This window comes from Muntiacus reevesi, unplaced genomic scaffold (genome assembly GCF_963930625.1).
Source record: "Muntiacus reevesi unplaced genomic scaffold, mMunRee1.1 SCAFFOLD_99, whole genome shotgun sequence".
NCBI classification, from domain to species: Eukaryota; Metazoa; Chordata; class Mammalia; order Artiodactyla; family Cervidae; genus Muntiacus; species Muntiacus reevesi.
The window spans coordinates 287,432-296,748 of record NW_027078034.1 but is presented as its reverse complement, the minus strand read 5'-3'; the positions used below and the strand labels follow the sequence as shown (position 1 = coordinate 296,748).

The window sequence follows — 9,317 nt, the reverse complement described above, 5'->3', positions numbered from 1 at the left end:
AAACATTTATTCTGGACACTTACAATGCTACCTCTAAGTCATTCAAGCAAAGCTTGCACCATTAAGAATGAGAATGATTACAAGGACTACAGAAAAGAAACTCAAGCTTGCTAAACAAAGCTAGGACACACACAGAAACTCTCAACACTTCCTAACCTTGTCACTTTCCGGAGGCGAAAACCCATTATGCTCCCCCTCCTCAGTATGACTTAGGGTGTCCCCAAAGTTAGGGAAAGGGCCAAGCAGCTCATCTTAAAGCATCTGGGACACTTTAAGCAGTGGAAGGAGAAGTAAGCTGGAGAAGCCCACGGGAAACTTCCTGCTCACAGCAACCTAAACTTTCACTGTTCACATTATTTTTAAAGACACAAGTATAGGAAATACATTTTCCAAATTGAGACCACACAGTTCACAGAACCCTGAACCAAGTGGGCCTTCATTATAATGCCAACCTCAGGATTGTAACCCCCCCAAAGCAAAGGTAAATTTTGTTGCCAAAATGCAACAAAGTTAAAAATTAAGAAAACGACATATAAATTAAAAACATGGTTCCCCTCAAAAAGGCAGGAAGATAGAGCAGACGTCAGCTGAGCCCCTCAGAGAAGTCCTGGGACAGGTGCCCCCTGGAAACAGCCCCTGCCCCTCCTCTCCAAGTTGCCCCAAGAGGGGGCGTCAGCACCATTAAGGTAAAACGGAAGTGACCTTGGCAAAGCTACCAAAGGAAAACAACCTAGCTCCCTCAACTCCCGCCCAGCTCCTGGTCCCTTGGCCGCCTCCTCCTACACGTGCGGCAGGGACACCTGCTTGTGGTAGGCGGCCGCGGCCGTGGCGCCGCCACTCTTGTGGCCCCGCCGCGGACGGCAGCAGCAGCGGCTGGTGAAGCGTCGCCACGACTCCACAGTCTTGCCGGACCAAATCCAGATGCCCGATGTGATGCCCACCACGAGGCACATAAAATACTTGAGCATGAGCACCCAGCACTCGGGCTTGGCGCACTGCTGGCCGGAGTCCGGGCCGGGCACGCGCACGTGAGCTCGGCCTCCCAGCTCTCGCGATAGTGCTGTTCGTACAGGCAGCAGGCCACCACGACGCTGGCCGGCACCATGTAGAGCAGCGTGAAGATCCCGATGCAGATCATGAGCTTCTCCAGCTTGTCCGTCTTGCCGCCGCCCTGCTTGATGACGCTGCGGATGCGGAAGAGCGACACGAAGCCCGCCAGGAGGAAGAGCGTCCCCACCAGCAGGTAGAGCGCCAGCGGGCCCAGCACGAAGCCGCGCAGCAAGTTCAGGTTCTGGTTCCCCACGTAGCAGATGCCGGCCACCGGGTCCCCATCCACGGAGCTCAGGGCCAGCGCGGTGATGGACTTAATGCTGGGGATGAGCCACGCGGCCAGGTGGAAGTACTGCGCGTAGCCCGCGATGGCCTTGTTGCCCCACTTCATGCCGGCCGCCAAGAACCAGGTGAGTGACAGGATGACCCACCAGATGGAGCTGGCCATGCCGAAGAAGTAGACCAGCAGGAAGACGACAGTGCACAGCGCAGGCCCCGTTGTCTCGTAGTGAATGTGGCTGTGCTCGCGGCTGCAGGAGAGGCTGGCATGGCCCACCACCAGGCGCACCAGGAAGCCCAGCGACACGGAAAGGTAGCAGGCTGACAGGAAAATGATGGGGCCCTCCGGGTAGCGGAAGCGTTCCATGTCTATGAGGAAGGTGGTCGCTGTGGTGGAGGTGGAGATGAAGCACAGCACAGACCACAGGCCGACCCAGAAGGTGGCGAACGTGCGCTCCTCGGCGCTGAAGGACGGCTGGTAGCAGAGCGCCGCGCAGTTGGGTACCTGGCCCGTCCGCACCTTATTGTAAAGAGGGTGTGACTCCTTCAGAATGGGCACGAAGGGCTCGCTGCACATGAACACCGACGGCCCCCGGCGGCGCAGTCGCTCCCTGAGGCCGGCGACCCCGGCAGGCTTGACCGGGAAGGGCCTGGGGGGAGCCGTGGTGGCCTCGCTGCGGTTGTAATCCATGCACAGGACCTCGGCGTCGCGACCCAGCACTGGGAGGCGGTCGCAGCTCATGAGTTCTGGTCAGGCAAAGCCGTACTGGCGCATGAGTGGCGAGCAGCTGGCCTTGGCGGCTACCACATCGCTACCACATCGAGCGGCAGGGCGGCAGCGGCTTGTGGTAGTCTGGCAGGCAGATGGGCGTGTACATGGAGCACAGGAAAAACGCAGGTCCGGAGAGCAGTAGATCTCCACCAGCGGCCAAAACTGGTGCACCTCCAGGCCCGCCTCGTCCTGCGTGTCGTGGTTGAACTGGTTGGGCATGTGCATCAGGTTGTAGCCGATGCCGTGGCACATGGGCACTGTGATCTCCTGGCACGCTGGGGCCTTGGAGGCGGTGGCCGCCCGGCCCACCAGCTGCGCCAGGAAGAGCAGCAGCAGCAGCAAAAGCGGCGCGGACGGGTCAGGCCGAGCCATAGCCCCCTCCCTCCCCGCGTCTCCCGCAGCCCGCTTGGGGCCAGCTCAGGCAGGAGGAAACCGGGATCGGAGCTTCCCTCTCCGCGGACTTGTGTGGCGCCGGGGCTGGCAACCTGTTGGTTTCTTTTTCAAGAAATCCGTCCAAAGACCAACTGTTTCGGGAGGACGCTACCTCCGCAGGGAGCGCTCAGCTCTTCGCTGGACAGGGCTGGAGAGGGACGGTTAGGCTCCGATTCTGGGGAAAGTACTCTTTAAAAAAAAAAAAAAGTGGGGAAGAAGAAAAATGGCAACCACTCCCAATTAGAGGGGCGTCAATGGTACAATCCCGCAAGCGGTCTCCAAATCTCTAAGTTAACCTCTCTCCCTTCCCTCCCCTTCACCTCCTGGAACACAACTACAGACTCCCCGTCCCTCACCCTTCCTCCCTTTTCCCTGGGCCTGCCGAGGTTATAGCGCTCAGCCCCCCAGGAAAAGGGCTGAGGGATAGGGAAAAGAATGAGGAGAAGGGGAAGGCGGGGGCTCTCACCTCCTAGAATCCGGAGAGAAGCAGATAGTCCGTAGCCAGCCTGGGTCCCCCGTCTCTGGGACACTCCCCGTTTCTCAGAGACGGACTGGCATCGGGCAAGTTTGGCGAGAGGCTGGGTATCCGAGGCAGCAGCACATGGCAGCAGGTGGGGGCGTCTCAGAGAGGGGGTCGCCCCCTGAACGAGGTCGCCGCAGACCGGTCACTCGCCCTCTCCTCCTCCGGGGTTCCCCGCCTGATCCGGGCGGGGGCAGGGCGGGGACAGGCCGTGTGTTCCACCAGGGTCTGAGAGCTGGACAGAGGGGCGAGTGCGCCTGGTGCACCTGGGCGAGAGGAAGGCGCTTGGCGGATCCCGCCACCTCACAGCACCGCGAGCAGCCAGCGCTGGCCCTGCCGGAACTGCACGGTGCGCGCCCGCCGCCGCGTCCAGCCCGCCTGCCGCTGGCCTCCTCCCCTGCAGGGGGCTCCGCGCTCCAAGCGGACTCCTGGGGGCGGTGGCGGTGCTCCCGGGACGCGCCGGGCTCGGCTCCTCCCCCGCACTCTAACACCCTTTCGCCCACCTCCGCCCGGTATTGAACTGCACGCGGCGGCGGCGGCGGTGGCCACAGCAGAGTCACGGTCGCGGGCGGACTGGCCTCTCCCGCCCCGCCCGGGTCACCTGCTTCTAATGCCCGCCGGGAGACTCCGCCCTGGCCCCGCCCCTTCGCGCTGGGGCTCGGTTGGTGGGCCGCCCCGCCACACTCTCCGTGCATCCCCGCCCACTGCCCCGCCAGTTCGGCCTCGCCCCAGGAGCCCTCGGGTCCAGCCCTGAGCGGGTAGCCGAGGAGCGCTGGCCAATCGCCGGCCGGGAAGCTATGGGGGGGCGGGGGGGGGCGGGGCGAATGCTAATCACGCCTTCTTGAGACCCTGAGCGGGAAACCCTAGAAGTCCCTCCAGAGTTCTCTGCTGATTCCTGCTTATGCGGGGCTCACTTTCCCGTAATGTTCTAGCTTATGAACGCTTGCTTCCAGGGCACCTACCAGATCTCTTCTCAGCAGTTAAGTATCCTTACAGTCCAGCGCTTGTTTAAAAGACTGCTCAAAGAATCACTCTTAACCGTGGCACCTGTCTCCACTCTGCAGCCACCCTCACACCCGGTGAGCTCAGATTTAGAGAGGAACAAACACTTACCAAGTCCTAACTGTGTCGGACAGCGCGTTCGTCATTCACATCTTAATACAGGATGTCTCAGATCTTTAAAATAATTCTATGAATCAGACACTCCTTACAGGTGAAGAAACAGTTTAGAAACTTGACCAAGGCAACCGAGCTAATGTTAATGCCCCCCAAGAAAACCACAACGTAGATAATCTTGTTCAGCACGGTATTCCGAGCGCCTGGCGCAGAGTAGGCGCTCAAATGGGAAACCCGGGATTCCAATCGAGAAACCCGGGATTCGAATCGAGATAGTTGGGCCGCGACATCCACAATTTCTACCACCTCTTTCCCCTCCCCCCCCCCCCCCCCCCGCCTCATATTCTACTGGTTATCTCCCAGGCTTTAACCTTTACTTTTGCATTTCGTAACAAAATCTTACTGTTGCAACAAGAAAGTGATTTTCTTTCCGTCTTTGGAAGACTCCAAACATGCTAGTCCTTTATCAGTTTATCGGGTTAAAAATCCAGGCAGTTCCGAAGCTGCCTGCAGAGAAAAGCAACACTGGCTCCGGCGGTGTAATGCACGGGGCTGTACCCCCTACCCCTACCCCGCCAGCCCCGGTCGCTCCCGAGGCCTACACCGCTGGCCGCCAGGGATCCGGGGCACACGGAGCAGCGGGAGCCCACGGGAAGACCTGCTGGTAGCCCCAACCACTGGGACGCACTGTGGCGCTCTCCAGATGGGTTGTTATGCTGCAAGTTTTAAATGTCCTGAAAATGCCTCTTTTCTACGTGTTCTAATTAGGCTGGAAGACTGAGGTGTTTGGCATTCTTGAAATTCATTCACACGCTTACAAAGAGGGTTTGAATTGTTTCCCTTTCCCCAGCCCCTTCCTTCTACTGGGAAGAAGGTTGAAAAAAGGGCAGGAGGGCCTGAGTTCTCAAAATACTTAGGACTGGACTAAAGGACCGAGACACACCGCGGCTATTGTCATTCTTGTGTCCTGTATCCCACTTACATAGACTGGGAAACTAAATTGCAGAACAGTCCTCTCCTCCCTGCTTATCAACAAGACTTGTAATGAAGAATATGTGTGTTAATTCCAGCCTCAAAGTTAAATATCAATCGCTTCACAAACATCAAAACTATTAATAAATATGTTTAAAATGTATACTACTTATATTCATTCCCTGTGATTGTACCTGTGCTTATATATTTTGTTTGTTTGTTTGTTTTGGGGAACTACTTGGCAGTCAGTGTCGGCAAACATCCCAGGGGTGAAAGCAGTGGGAGTTTTCAGCTATGGAATAGCAATCCAAAAGAGAGGGAAACCCTCAGTGGAAAGTATGCACAGATTGTGAACATGCCAAGAGAGGCTGCCTCGTTCTGTGGCCTTTATGCAAAGTGTGTATTATTGGGGATGGACAAGTGTTGGCTAATGATAAAAATTATTTGAAGTTGGAGAATGTTAATCACTCATGCTGGAATTTAGCCAGAATACATGTGTTATTTCACTTGGTTCTGACTCAAAGGATGTTATCTCCTGGTCTGTAAGCTTTTCCCTTTTCAGTCAACAGGGTGTTATTTTTGCTTGGAGATCTCTAATAAGAGTATTATAATAGTAATAACAGTGGGAAAATTTGGCCAAAAGAAAGTTATTTTGCATTGTATAGCTTTTCATGTCATTTGAATTTTTGCTTTTTCACCTATATTACCTCACTTTAAAGGCAGTTTAAAATATGCTGTTTAACATGAGTTATGTGCTACATAATTCATTTCAGTTAGCTCATTTAATCCTCACAACAATCTGATAGAATTGGCACCATAATGACTTGCTTGAAATTACATATTTAGTCCATGGAAAGGGCAGAAATCTTGATTTTTCTCCTGAGTAATAGTTACTGTTTAACAAAACTGGAAAACACATCTTTATTTTTAAAGATGCAATTTTTAAGCAACTAGAACATTGCTATGCCTTTTCACCTATTAATTCACTTATCTGTCTTCCATCTAACCATCCATTCATCTATCCATCCATCCAAAAGCATCAAATTTCTGAGTTGAAGACACTACTGCTATATTAAGCATGTTACTCCAAAGTGAAATTTATGAGATTCAACTTAAATTATTGTCCCAGGTGTACTTATTAATTGATGAAAATAAGGAGGGTCATGCTAAACATTCCATCTAGTAAGCTAAACATTCCATCTAGTAACACTCCAAAAGTTTTGAAGTTATCAGTGCTGGATTTTGTATTCAGGGAATAGTTACTGCATTTCTAATCTTAAGACTTTTGTTGATTATAACTGTGTAATTATTCTGGGGAGACACTTGAGAGTTTAGTGCTATAGGGATGACTGGACGATTAGCCTCTGTTACTCTTCAATATCTTGATAACCCAGTGTGGAACAGTATGCTGCCCATAGATGCCTTCCATAAATATTTGTGAAATAAATGGATGAGTGAATGGCAACTGAGAGTAACTTTTTTAACTTTAGCAAGTGGTATTGAATTCGTGAATAAAGCTTATATTATGCGCTGTCTCTGAGGTTGACCAAGCGCTGTGAATGCAACAAGCTTCCAGACCGTGGCTCTCCCTCTACTAGCTGTGCCACCTTGGACAAGTCGCCTAACAGTACCAGATCCTCTTTCTTCATCTGTAAAGTGGAGTCACAGATAGTTATTTACCTTGTAGAGCTGTAGAGAGGAGTAAATGCATTTACGTAGTAAAGGGTTAGAACCATGCCTTGCACCTTGTAACGAACGCTATGTAATTCTATTATTAGTTTCTACTGGCTTTATTGTATTTTTCTGTTTCTCCACTCTTCTTTGGGCTTCCCAGGTGGTGCTAGTGGTAAAGAACCCACCTGCCAATGCAGGAGACATAAGAGACGTGGGTTCGATCCCTGGGTCTGGAAGATCCCCTGGAGGAGGGCATGGCAACCCACTCCAGTATTCTTGCCTAGAGAATCCCATGGACAGAGGAGCCTAGCAGGCTCACAGAGCCACAAAGAGTCAGACATGACTGAAGTGAATTAGCACAGTACTCTTCTTTATTTTCTTTTTTGTGTCACTTTAAAAATGGGAAAAAAAGTTGCAGTTTTTAGATGTATAGGCATACCTCAGAGATTTTATGGGTTTGATTCCAGACTACTGCAATAAAACAAATATCACAATAAACTGAATCACACAAATTCTTTGCTTTTCCAATAGTGTCTAAACTGATGTTTATACTATTCTCCAGTCTCTTAAGTGTGCAATAGCATTATGTCTAAAAAATGCACATACCTTAATTAAAAAATATTTTCTCTCTAAATAATACTAGTAATCATCTGACAACTCAGGGTTTTCACAAACCTTCAGTTTGTAAGAAAAGCAATATCTGCGAAGCACAGTAAAATGAGGTAGGCTTGTACTTTATGTCCAAGCACACTTCCAGCTGTCACCAACTGTCTCTAGTATTTAGATATTAGCTAGATTTTATGCCAAAGCAGGGATCATTTCACTTGCTCTGGATCAAAGTACAAAGTACATTCACCTGACATCAGCAATCAGCCCAAAAGTGTGCAAGCTTGCACAGAGCTGGCACAGAACAAATACCTATAAGCCAACTGGGTATTTCCAGACTAGTTTTTTTCATGTCCTAGAGCATTTTTAATCACTCCTCTTCTCATGAGACACCTCTAAAGGAGAAACCATGACACTAACCAAAGGATTAACATGAGTCATTTATCCAAGTTCATAATAAGAATGCCTTGTTCACATTGTAAGTGGAATCATGTAACTATAATCTTTAGTCCTCTTCCCTCTGCCACTGTAGTGGAGATTATAGAAAAGTAAGAGCTGCTTTCCTCTTTCCCAGAGGCAATAGACGTACTAATCTTTTCCCCACTGAGCAGTGGCTCTCAGGTGCATTACAAGCACGTAGGGAGCCTTAAGAAATACTGATGCTTGGGCCCTATTGAATCAGAGTCTCTGGCTGAGGGACCCACACGTTGTTTCTTGCTTTTGTTTTGTTTATTTTTGTTGTGTTCTAACTCTCAAGTGATCCTGAACTTCAGGTAGGGTTGAGAACCACTGACACAAATGGTTTTTGTTTTTTCTCAGCACAGCCCCAGTCTTGTGCCTAAATGGATCTTCTGCAAAAAAGGGTTAATCACAACAGAATACAAAATGGAACATCTCGGGAGAGGATATAGAAAAGCGTATTCTAGTCTGATTGTGTGTGTGTCTGTTTGGGCTGAAGGAAAATATATGTATGCAAAGTAAAAAAATATGTAACAGAATTTTATAGTGATGGCACAGTCAAGAACAGTGGTGACCATAATAAAAGCCACTGATGGATGGGTACTGGACATTTCCAATGTTTCACACACTTTGCTAAGCACTTTACATATATAATCTCTTCTACTCCAAGAATCCTGTGAGGTTGATATTATCAACCTCATTTTATAGATGAAGAATCTGAGGTCCAGACAGGTTAATAACTTGCTACATAGGGACACATACCTTCCAACTTGGGTTTTGCTCACTCCAAAGCCTATGCCGCTAATTGCAGGCCTTGTTGTAGGCCCAGCAGTAGAAGGTCCTGAGAACCACCAGATCATAGTTCTTGAGATAAGCAGCTTCCCTTGCTCCTTATCATCCCTTTCCTGGGCACCAGGTTGGATCTTCAATTCTGGTGTGACTTCTTGTGTAGTGGGCTAAAGTATGGAATTGCTGAGGGCTCTGGATTCCTCTAGAATTGCAGTTGTAGTCTAGAATGAACTTGTCCTTTGGACTTTGCAGAACAGGCATGAGATGGGCATAATCTAAACCTTTGTCTAGATTTCAGGACCTTCCTAGTATCTTGGCAGAGGAAGTTTCAGTTCAGTAAATATTGACACTGCACGTGCTGTGAGCCAAGCACTGGTGTTGGGGTACAAAGGTGAAGAGGCATGGCTCAGCAGGAAGAGCATGGAAGGAGGACAGAGGGGGCATCTGGCCCAATCTGGTGTCTAGCAGGCTAAACGTGAATTAGGTGATCTATGAGTCAGGGTTTAGCACAGGAAACAGAAAGCACTCTAGGTATTTCAAATAGAGAAAGATTTAATACTGAGAATCAAGCAGAGGCTTACAAAATTGATGGGCTGGGGGCCAGAAGTCAGGGGGCTACTCCTGGGCTATTGAGTTCAAGGGCCCACC

At 50.3% G+C, this 9,317-nt stretch overlaps 1 pseudogene; it reads right to left on the bottom strand.

Moving 5' to 3' along the window:
* Nucleotides 1-744: 744 nt before the first annotated feature.
* On the bottom strand, nucleotides 745-2,558 carry LOC136155425 (frizzled-5-like; annotated as a pseudogene).
* Between the last annotated feature and the right edge of the window lie 6,759 nt (nucleotides 2,559-9,317).